Source organism: Scyliorhinus torazame, chromosome 10 (assembly GCF_047496885.1).
Source record: "Scyliorhinus torazame isolate Kashiwa2021f chromosome 10, sScyTor2.1, whole genome shotgun sequence".
Lineage (NCBI taxonomy): Eukaryota > Metazoa > Chordata > Chondrichthyes > Carcharhiniformes > Scyliorhinidae > Scyliorhinus > Scyliorhinus torazame.
This window is the reverse complement of record NC_092716.1, coordinates 208,204,293-208,219,951: the sequence shown is the minus strand read 5'-3', so window position 1 is coordinate 208,219,951 and position 15,659 is coordinate 208,204,293. Positions and strand designations below refer to the sequence as shown.

The window sequence follows — 15,659 nt, the reverse complement described above, 5'->3', positions numbered from 1 at the left end:
CCTAAGATCTTGTCCTCATTGTCAGAGATCTTTTGTCGAGCCTCTCTGATTGCCACCCCCTGGGCCGTCTGTCTCCAGCAGCTTATCAATAGAAGCCTTCATCGGCTCTAGCAGGTCCGTTTTAATCTCTCTGAGGCAGCGCTGGATACTCTCCTGTTGCTCCTCTGCCCACTGCCTCCACGCTGCCTGGTCTCCGCCCGCCGCCATTTTGTCCTCCTTCCCTCCCTTCTTCTGGTCCACCACGACCTTTTTTGTCGCCCTGCTCCTAGTTCAAGCCATATACTGACGGGGAGCTATTATTAACTCCTTCCCCCACTGGGAAACGTCGAAAAAGTGCCCTTGGGGCCCTAAAAAGAGCCCAAAAGTCCGTTTTTGCGGGAGCTGCCGAATGTGCGACTTAGCTCCGCATAGTCGCAACCGGAAGTCTCGAGAGGGAATCCTTTTGGCAGTGTTCGCTTCACCAATCTGCCCCAAAAGTCTGTGGAAACTCCTGAAAAAGGTCTGAGAGTCCGTTCCAGACGGGAGCTGCCGAATGCGCGACCTACTCCCCCATGGCCGCCACCGGAAGCCTCGTCCCCGCTTCTTCAATGGCCTTGGTAGATCTTTTCACAGTTGTTCCCTCTGCTGCTAGAATTCACCTTTTAATAAGGCCCTCAAGTCAGCTTGCAGCTTTAAGCTTGCCCTTCCCCATGTTGCTCTTTTTAGCCTTAGTTTATTAGCTCTGATTATGTCACCTTTGCTCACGAGTCGCCAGGTGTATCTTTCTGATACCGCCACGTGTTTCAAGCTCGAGTTATGATTAATAAGTCAGCACACCGCTTAGTGATTGAAATCAACGGTCATTTATTATATACAACAGGTAATGCTTATACAATAATCCTGCTATCTATATGGAAACCTACCACTACTGGCCAATACTTAACTTTAGAAGGGTCCACCAGGTCAGGAAACGAATGGCTTATCGAATCGGATCTGGCCCGCGGGATTCAAAAAGGCTGATACGGGTCGATTGCTAGGAGTCTTTATCGGGTAGCGATCGCTGGAGTCAAACTTACTGTTTCTGGTGGATGTTCTTGCGAAGGTCTCGAGCAGGAGAAGAGTGGAGAGAGAGAGCGATCTGAACTTGGCCCCTCACTTTATAGGGTCCCGGGGCTTCCCGCCTCTCAGGGCGGCCTCCTTGACCCTGAGTCCCAAGTGATTGGACTTGTTCCCAATCACTGGGTTCGATATGTCCAATAACGGGGCGATTCCTCGATCGGTGGAACGACAGGTGGTCGTTCACCTGTCTTTGTTTCGGCCACTGCAGGCGCCGACAGGTCTGGCCCGGCATTCAATTCCTAATATATTGCAATTGTTCCCGGGGATAGCCGATTAAACTGCAGATGTCTGGGTTGATGTGCTGCTAATGGTCGAGTATCGATCTGGGCCCGACTTCCCCAGAGCCGAATACGCTATTCTGTCTGCAGCTGTCCGTTTGTGTCCTGTTGGCTGCTTTTCCCATCAGCCTTTTCGGTTAGCCATTTTTAAATACGGGTTTTGGCCAAATTAATAGGGAATCAGCCATTTTAGGTGGCTACAACCCACCTGCATGCTCTAAGAGGCCCTCTCTCCCCTGCAGTTACAGCCAAATCTTTTACTGTTTCTGCTGGGTCTGGTAACCAAGAGACATACCATTCCTGGGGGACACTGTCAGGGGAATGTTGCAGTCGTCTTCCACACCGGGAAATGTCAATCAAATGCCGTGGAGGCCCTGTAAAGAGCCCAAAAGTCCGTTCCAAGCGGGAGCTACCGAATATGCGACCTAGCTCTGCATAGCCGCACCCGGAAGTCCGTGGCGTCTTTCATGACCATCAGATGACTCGAAGTGCATTCTACTGAATTAAGTACCTTTTTGAAATGTATTAACTGTTGTAATGTAGGAATGAGACAGCTCATTTGCATATTGCAAACTCCTACAAACAGCAGAAAAAACCATTATCTGATGGTGACTGAGGGAGAAAATATTGGCCAGGTCACTGGAAGAACCTGCCTCGCCCCCACCCCCCAGAGCTGGCACTGATTGAAAATAATGATATTGGCTCATCAGGTGGATCTTAAAGACAGCACCTCCACTGGTGCAGCATTTCCTCAGTATTGCACTGGGAGTGTCCGCTTTGATTTTGGTCTTGTGCTCTGGAGTAGAACTTGAACCCACAGTCTTCTGACCTAGGGGTGTGTCACCAACTGATCCACAACTGAAAAGGAAGTGCCAGAGAATGGTCTCATTCTCTCAATTCGGAATGAGGATATATGTTTTGAATCAATGGAAAACATTGCAGCTTATTGGCTCTGGGCCAGGATTCTTGCACCTTATTACTGTCAAATGACCTCTATTGAAAAGTGTTAATAATAGGAAGCGCAAGATCAGGCGTGAGATCACGTGAAATGCCAGTTGTGTCAGCTTGGATCTAATATGTCCCTTTTGTGGGGACCATGAAATTGGAATTCAATTTGAGTTGTTTTGTTGGGGCAAGAAAGGAGATGGTTAAGAGCTTCCCTGTCCACTCTGCACATTGACTTTGTAACCCTAAACTAGGAATAAAATTTGAAACTATTTTAGGATAAGATAGCATCAGACCACCCACCGAGCCATATAACTGGACAGCACTTGCTGTCAAGGGTCAACCATGAGGTGTGGCCATTTGAGCAAAGTACTAGATCCATGAAACTGTGCTCCCGACCGTTCTTTCTTTGAGATAGGAATTTGGTTTGGGAAGGAAATTGAATGGAGGACTGAGGTGGGGGTTGAATAAAAGTAGTGACTGCTATAGTTGATTTCTCCATGGTCCTGCATATCCGGCTTGTTCACCGTAAGCAATTCAAAACCAGAAGTAATTGGGCGTGACTCTCCACTCCCACGCCGGCTGGGAGAATCAGCAGGGCGCCAAAATTCCCCAGGACGCGGTCCGGCGCCCTCCCGCGATTCTCCCAAGCGGCGGGAATGGCCCTGTCGAGTTTCGCAGGCCGGAGAATCGGCGGAGACACCGAAAATGGCGATTCTCCGGCATCCCCGCTATTCTGAGGCCCGGATGGGCCGAGTGGCCAGGCCAAAACGGTGGGTTCCCCCGGCGCCGTCCACACCTGGTCGCTGCAGTCGTGAGCGGTGCGTGAACGCTGGGGGGGCGGCCTGCGGGGGGGGCGAGGGGGGATCCTGCACCGGGCTTTACCTGAAATGTGGGGTGACCCGCGATCGGTGCCCACCGATCGTCGGGCCGTCCTCTCTGAAGGAGGACCTCCTTCCTTCCGTGGCCCGCAAGATCCGTCCGCCATCTTCTGCGGGGGCGGACTTAGAGAGGACGGCAACCACGCATGCGCGGATGATGCCAGTTATGCGGCGCCGGCTGTGTCATCTATGCGGCGCCACTGTTACGCGGGCGACAAGCCTGGCGCGTGTAGATGACGCGGCCCCCGAACCTGGCCCATTGTCGGGGCATGAATCGGTCGGGACCGGGGCCGTTTCGCGCCGCCGTGAACCTCAACGGCGTTCACGATGGCACGGCCACTTCGGCGCGGGAGTGGAGAATCCGCCCATTGTGTTTGTGTTTGTACAGACCCAATCAACAGCTTGGTCATATTTAGAAAAAAGACCACCGTGACATTGTTGATAGATGAATATTGATAAGTGCATAGATTTCCTGACCAATATCATTCTTGCTGGGTCATTATCTGTATTGTGTCTGATACATAAACAGAAAAGCTGCTAATCTTTTGCCCACAGCATGTTTAATCATTAATTCTGTGATACAAAGCAAGATAAATAATTCAGCAGTTTTATACCTTCTTTCAGTTTTGGAACGATCACTACTATTCTTCAAGTTAAATAAATGTTTTGTATCAATTTTATTTTTATTTTCACAAGTTGGAGATATGTTGAACAGACTGCTTGCAAGACAGTAAATAGTGGATGAATAATGAGCTGACTTTTTCCAGTCGGACGGGGAGCCTATAACATTGAGTGGAAGGGCATGTGGAGTGGAACCTCCGGACTATTCCCAGAGGTGGGAATGACAACAATGTGACTGTCTTCTGACCAGGGGCAAATGGCCAAGCATTTGATTAAAATAGCCTATTACAGGCCACTTTATGCCCCCAACAACATTTTACCTGCATTAGATTGGATTCCTGCAGTGTGGAGAGACTGCCAGGTAAGCAGTAGCAGCTTCTCAGTGGTCAGTGGTTGGAGGCCTTTCTTTAACCTGCACCATGGTCCATAGAGGGACACTTCTGCAGCACTAATCTCCACTGGAGCTCCAACATCTCTGCTGAAGAATAGTCCCCTCTGAATTCCTACAGTGGACAGGGGGGGGGGGGGGGGGGGGGGGGGGGCGGTGTTGAGAATAAATTAATAAAGTGAGACACCACCAGAAATGTGCAAATAGTTAGCTTAATAAGGGTAAATATTGAAAGTGGGAAGATTCTGACCGGCAAGAGGACGTATTTTCTCAGAAGAGGAGGGGAAAGGGCGATCAGGACCAAGAAATTAAATCTTGCATTTAATGTCCAAATTTAACAACTAGTCACTTAGGGTAAATGACCCAAAATTTGGTCAAAGAGGTAGGTGTAAGATAGCCTCTTGGAGGAAAAAGGTAGCTTGGGTGGGGTGCTCTTTCCAAGAGCCGGTGCAGACTCGATGGACCAAATAGCCTCCTCCTGCACTGTAAATTCTATGATACATTCTATGACTGTGATACGAGGTTCGCAGACGTGCCAGTGTCCAATTTCAATCGGATGCGAGACTGGTTGACCGTGATGATGGCACCCACTCGTCGTCAGGATCCACACTGAGGATGGAAAGGCGGTTGGCAGGCATGGTAGAGACCCACTCGCGGTTGGTGATGATGCCCATCCGATATGGAGACCCGAGGCAGTCAGCATCGGGGTCCGTTGGGCTGTCTGGATCAGAATCCTGCATGCCTTGTTGTATGCAGCGGACACATCTGCGCTGCAGCTGGGATTGCTGGCTGTTGTTCGGTGGAGCAGACCTGCAGAAAGCCGTGAAGTGGCCAGGCTTTCCACACTGTAGACATCGCCTGCCTTTGGCTGGACATTGCCGCTTTAAATGGGCGGAGCCACAATTCGGACACGTTATGACGCTGACGTCGGCACGTTCCTGTGTGCCATCGCGCATGCGCAGCGCATGCGGTCGGCCGACGTTCGCGCATGCGCTTCAGGGTCTTCGGCCTCATCGTCCACCCGGTCATGGCGCGCATGCATGGGGACCCGAGAAAAGCGCGCAAAGCGGCCATTCTCCTCGATGCTCAGGCCTTGCATTTTCGCCATGGCCTGCACCTCTTTCTGCCTCGTGGGAGGCCAGTTTTGCAGTTTCTGCCGCCCTGATGCAAGGAGTAGCGATTTTTGACATGCTCATGGTTCAACGGACGTTTCGATGGCGACGGAGAGGGTCAACTGTTTCAGTAGCTGTGTCCTGTAGAGAGAGGGAGAGTCTTAAAGCCCTGTGTGTTTTATAGTGGTGGTGTCCTGTCTTGTGATTGGTTGTTATGTGTCATGTGTGTTCATTGGTTATCCTGTGTGTCAATCACTGCCTGTCTGCATCTCATTATATACATGAGTGGATATTATGACACCGGCCATGCTGGCTCCGACGTTTATCTTGTAAATCCCCACAAAGAAAAGGACCTAGTACAGTGTGGATCGTATGGGCCCATCTCCTTATTAAATATAGATGTGAAAGTTCTAGCTAAGGCAGGAGCATCACAGCTTGAGAGGTGTGTTCCAGACGTGGTGCCAGAGGATCAGACAGGTTTCGTGAAGGGCAGGCAGCTGTCTCGTAATATCAGACGTCTATTAAATGTTGTTATGCCAACTAAGGGCAGGGTGCCAGAGGTTGCGGTGACTGTTGTCATGAGAATGTAGCTTGAAGAAATGTTTGGCTGCTCATGTTACTGCAGTGATGTCAGAGTGTGGGTGGAGCTGAGCTCTGGTTCTGCTTTTTAGATTCACTTTGAGAAAAGCTTGGGTGTGTCTGTCTTTTTGTTTTGTTTTTCAGTGTATTGCAGCTGAAGTCAGCCAAAGCAGCTGTACTGTTGAGCTCTCTGCCATGAAGGACTATCTCTTAATCATTTGGTGAATTCAGAATTATAAATGTTTTCAGTATTGAATGTAAACCCTGATGTGCTTCTGTTTAGAGGTTTGTTAAGTCTTCTGGGTGTTAAAAGGACAGCATACAGGTGTATATACAGCATACAACTTAGTGTTGTATTCTTTGGGGGTTATCTTTGAATTAATGGTTGCTAAGATATTCACTTTGTTTTAAAAATGTTAACTTGAGTTCATAGAATAAACATTGTTTGCTTTAAAAAATACTTTTCCAATTCTGTTGTACCATACCTGTAGAGTGAGCCATGTGCTCCCCATACTACAATCTATTAAAAGTTGTGGGTCAGGTGAACTCCCATGATACACTTTGGGATTCTCTAAACCATGACCCATAACACTGTGGATACGGAGAAAGTTGATATGGAGAAGTCTTTCGATAGGGTAGAGTGGAGGTATTTGCTGGAGGTGTTGGGGTAGCTTTGGATTTGGGCCCACATTTCTCTGGGCCCACATTTCTCTCCTGGAAGAGGTTGTGTTATGCGGGGTGAGACCCATGCAGACACGGGGAAATTGTGCAAACCCCACACTGACGGTGACCCGGGGCCGGGATCGAACCTGGGTCCTCAGCGGTGTGAGGAAGCAAGTACTGACCGCTGCGCCACCGTGCCGCCACCCCCCCCCCCCCCCCCCCAAAATCATTTTGGGTTCCCTGTGGGCTGGTGGATTCGGCGGGTGTTTATACAAAGGAAGCGGCAGCTGGGGGCTGGGGCTCCCTAATCTTTTGTATTCCTATTGGGCGGCGAATGCAGAAAAGGTTCGGCAGTGGTGAGGAGTGGAAGAGGCGGAGTGGGTATAGGTGGAGGAGGTGCTGTTTAGCGGGGGTTAGCTTGAGGGCTTTGGCTACAGCCCTACTTCCATTTGTTCAGGGAAGCATACGTCGTGGCATCTTCCTTAAGGATCTGGAGCTAGTTGAAGCGGCATTTTGGTTTGCGGGACGTCTGGGTGGGGGGTAGTAGTTTAGATATCAACAGTTGCGATATTTTGTGTGGAACGCGCCCCTGTTCCCTTGGACTGCCAGATCACAACTTGCTTGATAGGTTGCTCTTGCCAGAAGAGTCGGGGGATGGGAGAATTGCAGACATTTATGGATGGCAGGTGGACACGGGGAAAGTGCCGATTGAGGAGAGAAAGTGAGAGTAGGAGTTTGGTATGGACTACAAACATCTCGCTCTGTCATATTCGGTTTGTATCCCGAAAACCAGCCAAATTCCCCCAAAATCGCCATGATCTCCCTCATCCCTGCCCGTGGATCTGTTACATATAAGAGCAGGTCGTCCGCGTACAGCGAGGCCCTATGTTCCACCGCCCCCCCCGCCCCCCCCCCCCCCCCCCCCTAACCAGCCCCTTCCAACCCCTTGAAGCTCTCAGAGCAATTGCCAGCAGCTCCATAGCTATTGCAAACAGCAGTGGGGACATTCCTGTCTTGTCCCCCGGTGCAGCCTAAAATAGTCCGAGGTCGTCCTATTCGTCCTTACACTAGCCTCCACGGCCTGGTACAGCAGCCTAACCCAGTCGATAAAGCCCCTACTGAACCTAAATCATCCCAGCACCTCCCATAGATAGTCCCACTCCACCCGGTCGAACGCCTTCTCCGCATCCATGACCACAGCTACCTCAACCTCCCTGCTCTCCGGGGGCATCATAATCACGTTGAGAAGCCTTCTTATATTGGCCACCAACTGCCTACCCTTGACAAATCCGGTTTGATCCTCCATAATCACATCCGGCACACAGTCTTCAATCCTGGAGGCCAAAACTTTGGCCAGCAGCTTAGAGCCCACATTAAGCAGTGAGATCGGCCTATAAGATCCACATAGCTCCGGGTTCTTGTCCCGCTTCAATATTAACGAAATGGTGGCCTGTGATATCATGGGGGGCAGCACCCCTCTATCCCTCGCTTCATTAAAAACCTTGACCAACAACGGCCCTAGTATCTCCGAGAATTTTTTGTATAATTCCACCGGGTACCCGGCCAGGGTTCTATTTTTTAATTAAAGCTTATATTCTCAAAGTTAAACCTTTTTCCAGTTCTACGTAATGTGGACCACGACCACTGAGTTCTTCTCCAGCCCATGGTTGAAATGTTCCATCAGTGATGGAACTTGAGTCATGTCGTTACGCTCAACATGTGTTGGACGGCATGGTGGTGCAGTGGTTAGCACTGCTGCCTCATAGCGTCGAGGACCTGGGTTCGGTCCCGGCCCCGAGTTACTGTCCATGTAGAATTTGCACATTCTCCCCGTGTCTGTGTGGGTCTCACCACCACAAAGATGTTCCGGGTAGATGAATCGGCCACGCTAAATTGCCCCTTAATTGGGTACAAAAAGAATTGGGTGCTGTTGCTCGTTTTAGCCTTAGTTTATTTGCTCTAATTCTGTCACCTTTGCTCTTGAGTCGCCAGGTATCTTTCTGATACCGCCACGTGGTTCAAGTCCGAGTAATGATTAATAATCCAACACACCGCTTGGTAAAAGTTAAATCAACGCTCATTTATTATATACAGCAATTAATACTTATAGATTAATTCTACTTCTAAACTACTTCCTACCACTAACAGGCCAATACTTAACTTTGAAAATGGCCCACCAGGCCAGGGAAACGAATGGCCTTTCGAATGGGTTCTGAGCCTACGGGATTCAAAAGCTGGTACAGGTCGATAGTCAGGAGTGTCTATCTGGTAGCGATCGTTGGAGTAAAACTTACGTTCTCTTTCAGCAAGGGTCTCGAAGGGTGCGGAGAGGAGGAGAGGGCGATTTGAACTTGGCCCCTATTCTTATAGTCCCCAGGGACTTCCCGCCTCTTGGGGCGGACCTTGTACCTGGTTCCAAGTGATTGGACCTGGTCCCAATCACTTGGTTCGATATTCTCCAATACTGGAGCGATTCCTTGATCGAGGGCTGGTTGTTTACCTTTCTTTGTGTCAGCTCCTGCTGGTGCCGAAAGGTCTGGGTCGGCTTTGTGTTACTAATTTGTAGCAATTGTTCCCGGGGATGGCTGATTAATATGCAGATGGGTGGGGTGTTGTGATGTTGATGGCTGCAGGTATCGGTTTGGTCTGGCTTCTCCAGAGGCGAATACACTGTTTTACCTGCAGCTGTCTGTTTGAGTCCTGTTGGCTGATTTTCCCATCAGCCTCTTCCCTTCACCATTTTAAAATCAGGGTTTGGCCATTCTAATCGGGAGTCAGCCATTTTACATGGCTACACCCCCTCCTTGTGATCCTAACGCGAAGCGTGAAGGATCACATCAATTTGTTACTTTCCATTCCCTGACTGGGGGGGACACCTCCTACATGGCCTCTGCACTGACCATAGCTATGCACAAAAAATGTTAACTAACAATTCTAAGGGCGCTATGTCAGACAGGGACATGCATTACAAAACAACAAACTTGGAACCTTTAATTTATCCTTAATATCCTACCCTTGCTAAACATTCCATTATTCTATCTTCCCTAATCATACAACAAAAATCACAACATTTCATATAATCTTTCCTGGCTTGGCAGTCAAGCTCAGGATCATCCAATTTTTTTAACTCCTGAAACAGTTTTTGTACATTTCTTTATTTACAACAACATCAATAAACGCAGGTGAATGCACTTTATTATTTTATTATAGATCGCGGGGGTCGGGGGTCTGGTCGTAACCGAATATAGGGGATCTGATCCTATATACCGGGGTTCGAGCGCGGTAGGCTCTCCTTCTCCATTTACGTAGGCGCATAGTCTGCACTACACAGCAGAGTACCGCCAACGCTAACAGTGCTTCGCTCACGTAGGACAGGGAGTACCAGGTTATGAACCTGGCACACCAGGAAGATGCAGTGTCACTGGTGACTGGGCTCTGGGTACTGCGGGGCAGTGAAACATTAACGGCTGGGAGGTTTGAAGTCATGGGGTTCGCGGTCACGCGCAACCAAGTGTCCAAAAATAAAATGTTGATCACGATGAAGGAAGTCCTCTTTTCTTTTCTTTCTTTGTGTTCTCTTTATTTTCTCCGGTCCTGGAGCTTCTGGAGTTCTGTAGAAACAAGCATAGTATCTGTAACTATCTTTGTTTAATATCCGGTATGCTAGTGTGTCTGTCCTTTGGGGCCAATTATTCCCTTATAATTGGTCACTATGTGTGATCCCTCATTTTTTTTCAAAAACAAATTTTAGGACACGGCACACTTCCCAATGACGGACCAGTGCTGACTTACCATCCAAATGTTCCAGGATGTAAATAGCAGATGGCAGCAACCTAAAGGTTCCCGAAACAAACAAACAACTTTTTGAAATGAAAAATGCCAAATGAGGTGCGTATGGGCCGCGACGGGTAAGAGGTGGATGGAGTCCCCGGGTAGGACTGCTACCAATGCTGTATCTCCCCTACCCGAGCATGATTGACCAGCGGGGGGGTCCTCAGGCAGGGCGGGTCTCATGCCGTTTCTCCACTGCCTAGCGGTAGTGGTTCTATCCCTTGAACCAGAAGGGCAGTTACGATCGGGCGTCTGATACCCGAACAAGTATCAGCTGAAAAGCTAGTTCCTCTGAACAAGCGTGTGGTCTGTTGACCAGGTATCTGCAGATAAGCTAGTTCCGCTGAACAAGCGTGTGGAAAAATTCTCCTGTCGGACAAACAACATTAAACAAACTTACTAACAACATAAAACATTCTGCAGGTTCCATCAGGAAGGACAACACTTTTCCCAAGCGTTTCCTTTAAAACATCATGTGGACACCTCCATTCTCGGTTGCGAACAGGGTCGCAAAGGAGCTGGCGGTTTGGGAGTCAGACCCGAGGTCGTCACCTTATCCCGGGTGCCAAACTCTGGAGTGGATTAGGGCTGACAGGGCTGCTTGGTGTGAGTTGGGGTTGCTCGCGTCGTTGCGGACGAGTCTGTAGGAGTTGTCGCGGTGCCAATAATTTGTGTCGAGTTGTGTGGGGACAAAGTCGGGGTCGTCAGTGTGGTTCGGTGGTGGGGTTTATTTAGAAAAGTGATCAGGAAGGGATCACTTGGATCGTGGTCTGAGCCGCTGGGTGTGGGTCCGGTTGCATGGGGATAGTAGGGAGGCGTACTGTGGCTATCGTCCGAGTCACAGTCGCTGTCTCTGCTGCTGCAATCTGTGGGCGTTCCGGGGCGGAGTGTATATTTCGGGGGTGGAGTCGAGGTTGAGTCCGTGGCTGGGCTGGACGTGGTGGGGGTTGGTAGGGTTACGTTGGCTGTGGGCGGGGTGTGGTCTGCTGCGTCAAGCATGACTTGGTGTGCGTGGTTCGACTGTGCTCCATAAACCTTCAACTGGTTACTATGAAACCACGCAGTCTTCCCATTGGGGTACTTTATTTTGTAAACAGATGGGCTTACTTTATCCGCAATGGAATATGGACCCGAGTATTTTGGTGACAGGAATGTGCTGGGGTTATATACAGACAGCATCACTTGCTGGCCGATATCGTACTCCGTTGCATGCACTGTCTTATCGAAACAAGCCTTGCTCTGATTCTTTTTGGTGCCCCATTTTACTGCGGCTGCTAACTGAGCCGTTTTTACATTTGCAACTAATTGCTCCACGGCTTTCTCGTGGGTAAGGGCCGTTACTTCAGGGCTGGTCAGGTCTAAACCTAACAAGTATTCTGTCCCTTTCATGGGGCGTCCGGTCATGAGAGTGTGTGGGGTGTAACCTGTGGAGGTGGAAACAGTGTTACACAAAAACATCAGCACAAAAGGGAGGACTGAGTCCCAAGTGGTGTTGTTCTGCTGGACCATTTTTCTGAGGGTGGTTTTTAGGGTCCGAATCATGCGCTCCACGATACCACTCGACTGTGGGTGGTACGCAATGTGGAATTTTTGGGTGATGCCAAATATCGTGAGGACGCTCTGCATGACACGTCCTGTAAAATGGGAACCTTGGTCCGATTCAATGCTGTGGGGGAGTCCCCATCTTGTAAAGATGTGGTGGGTTAGAATCATGGCTGTAGTTTTTGCAGTGTTTGTGCGGGCTGGAAATGCTTCCACCCATTTTCTAAATGTGTCTATGACCACAAGTACATATTTATAGCCATTCCTGCAAGGGGGCAATGGACCTATAAAATCAATCTGGAGGTTAGTCCAGGGGCCGTTAACGGGTCGGGTGTGGCTGAGTTGGGCCTTTTTGGCATATCTGTCGGGGTTATTCTGTTCACAGATAAGGCAACTTTCAATGTAATGGCTTGCATCTTCCTTGAGATTTGGCCACCAACAAAGCTGTTTGAGATGGGCTGTAGTGGGATCGATTCACTGATGTCCATGACCATCATGGAACAAACAAATCATTGGTTCCTGTCCTGTTCAGGAACTACATAAAGGGTGTCCTTTAACACCATACAGTCATGTGTGGTCAGTGTATTTCTGAACCTCTCGTAGGACGCTGGAAACTTTCCTTTCACAATCTCCGCGAGATTGCTGTCCTGCTTCTGGGCCTCTACTAGATCCTCTATTCTAGTCTGTGTGACCTGAACTGCACTCACTGGCGCACTCACTGGCGCGCTTTCGGGGGGTTTCCAAAAATACCCATGTCTGGAACCTGCCTTAGCCAGTGCGTCGGCTTTTACATTTCCAGGGGGGGAGGAACGATGGTGGCTGCGGACTTTTATGATCCCAAAAGTCCTGTTCTGGGCTTTCACTAAAATATGGCGGAGTAATGGGGCTGAGGGGAGGGGTTTCCCATCTGCAGAAACAAATCCTCTTGCTTCCCACAGGGGCAGAAATTCTGTAAGGCTGTTACAGACATAGAGGCTGTCCGAGTATATGTCTGCTGGGCTTGGGAAGGAATCTGGGTGTTGTACTATGTATGCGATGGCCGCAAGCTCTACCGCCTGCACGCCTACGTGTCCGGGTAGTTTTAACGCTATTTCCTCGAGTGCGCGTCCTCGACATAAATCCCGCAACCTGTTATGCGCTGCCCATCTAAGACTGTGGAAGATCCATCCACATAAATCTTAATGGGTTCACACGTGTCCGTGTGCGGGGGGCTCTGGAGTGAATTTCCTATCTTTCTGGGGGGTGTTTTAGCTATAAAGGGGCCTGTGTTATGGTGTGGAGAGATGATCTCACATTCATGGGGGGCTCCGGGGTACTGTAAATTGTCGGCTAAGTAGGTGTGTGTCTTTGTCCGTTTTGCTGTGATGTCCCGTCCCTGCAAGAGAAGGGTCCATCTGACTGCTCTGATTTGACTGACGGTACCGTCCTCGAGTCGTCCGTCCAGTAAAAGTTGGGTGGGGGAGTGTTCGGTCAGAATGGTGATGGGGTTCAGTCCGGTAATGTATGAAAAGTACTGGACTGCCCAGAAAACTGCGAGCAGGTGCCTCTCACAGGCTGAAAATCCCTGCTCCACAGCATCTAAAATTCGGGAGGCGCAAGCCACGGGTCTTAACTGGTCGTGCCGTTCCTGGAGGAGCACGGCTGAAAGGGTGCGGTCTGTGGTCGCTACCTCTATGGCGTAAGGGGAAAGCGGGTCTGGAACTTGTAGTGCGGGGGCTGCTATGAGTGCCTGTTTTAAAGAGTCCACAGCATCCGTATGCTGCAGAAGCCATTCCCAGGGGGCTCCTTTCTTTAGGAGGTCTGAGAGGGGTGCTGCCTTGCTGGCGAAACCGTCAATGTGGTTTCGGCAGTAGCCAACCAGTCCTAAAAACGACCGGAGGGCTGAAACGTTCTGGGTCAGGGGCAATTTAGCGATCGAGTCAATTCTTTTATGCTCAATCTCGCGTTTACCGTGCGTGATAATTGTTCCCAAATATACCACTTTTTCTTCCAAAATCTGGGCCTTTTTGGGATTGACTTTACAACCAATTGAATGTAACAATTCCAGGAGTTCGAGCAGAAGCTCAATGTGCTCTTCCTGAGTGTCTGTCTGCAGTAGTAGGTCGTCTACATACTGTACCAGACATTTGGGGCGAGAAAATTTTGCTAATCCATTTGCCAGCTGTCGTTGGAAAATGGAGGGGGAGTTGTGGAAGCCTTGTGGCAGCATGTCCACGTGTACTGCTGTGCTTTAAAGGTGAAGGCAAATTTGTACTGGCACGCCTTTGCCAATGGAATGGACCAGAATCCATTACTGATGTCCAAAACCGTGAAGTAGCGGGAATTGAGTCCCTGTTTGAGCATGGTCTCGGGACTTGTTGCTACGGTGGGGGCTGCTGTGGGGGTGACTTTGTTGAGTTCCTGGTAATCGATGGTCAGTCGCCATGATCCATCGGGCTTTCTCACTGGCCAAATCGGGGCATTATTAGTGGAGGCTACTGATCTAAGTACGCCCTGCTCTAATAAGCTTTCTATAACTTTTAGGATTTTTCCCTCTGCCTCTAGGGGAAATCCGTACTGGTTCTGGGGTCTAGGGTCAGGTCCTGTTACTTGTACGGAGCCAGTCATCCGTCCACAGTCGTGCTTGTGGGTCGCGAATGCTGCCCTGTTCTTTAGCAGGACTGCCCTAACCTGCTTGTCTGTACTAAGCGTGGTAGGGTTGAACCAAAATTCGCCTACGGTGCTAATTTTGTTCATGTATTCCCCTATGTTGAGCGTTGTGGGGGCTCTTACGGATTTTGCCATCTTCCAGACACACTGGTTGACTGGATCGAATGAAAGATTATGGGAATTCATGAAGTCAATTCCCAGAATGTGTTCTGCTGTGTGGGACAGGTCTACTAAAACTATGGGGTGTTTGGTGGCGATGGTTCCGATTTGAATGGGTACAGGGGCTGTGATGTGTCCCTGCTGTGAGTGGCCTGTAAAGCCGCTGAGGGTGATAGTGGCTGTAGTGGGCCACGTGTCTTTTTGAAATAGGGTGGAGGAATTTATGGCGGTGCGGGACCCTCCTGTGCCCCAAAGAAACTCGATAGGCTGTCCCCGAATTTTCGCTGCGACTACGGGTCGTCCTGACCTATCCCAGAGTGTGTTGCAGACCCAACTGGGGGAACCCGTACACCGTCAATCTGTTTCGGTCAAGTCAGTCTGATCCGAATGGGCGCTAACGCTATGGATGGGCTCTGTCTTTTTCTTAATCAGTGTGTCTGTCTGTTGGGCTCTCTGTGGCTTTTTAGGGGTATTGCACTCTTTTGCGAAGTGTCCCAACTGTTCGCAGTTGTAACATTCTTGTGACTTGGTGGGGGGCTGTTCTTTCCCTCCTTTCCCTCATTTACCCAGGCGGGGTGGTGATGGGTTGCTTTTACTGCCTGCATGTCTGCGGCGGCTTGCTTTTCTTCCGTGTTTTTAGCTGTGGGTTTACTCTGAACAGATTGCTCCCAAACGCGGGACAATCTTTTAACTACCCACTTCTCGTTATGGGCCTCCTCTGAGGGATCATAACTAATACAGGCATTCTGTCCTGCAACTGTGGCATGGGAGATAAGGGTGCGGGTCCATTTGGCCATGTTGGCTGGGGATAAATGGGCACGGTCTACTTCTCCAAAAACAGCTGCGAAGTGAATCCACAGGCGTCCTGCGAACGCTGTGGGGTGCTCAGATTTCTTCTGCCTACATTTATTTA

The 15,659-nt window shown here is 49.7% G+C and overlaps 1 protein-coding gene across 2 annotated transcripts in view; it reads left to right on the top strand.

Moving 5' to 3' along the window:
* Positions 1-15,659, top strand: part of LOC140384543 (uncharacterized) — a 246,255-nt gene that overhangs the window by 103,568 nt on the left and 127,028 nt on the right. The gene's annotated exons all lie outside the window — the stretch shown is intronic.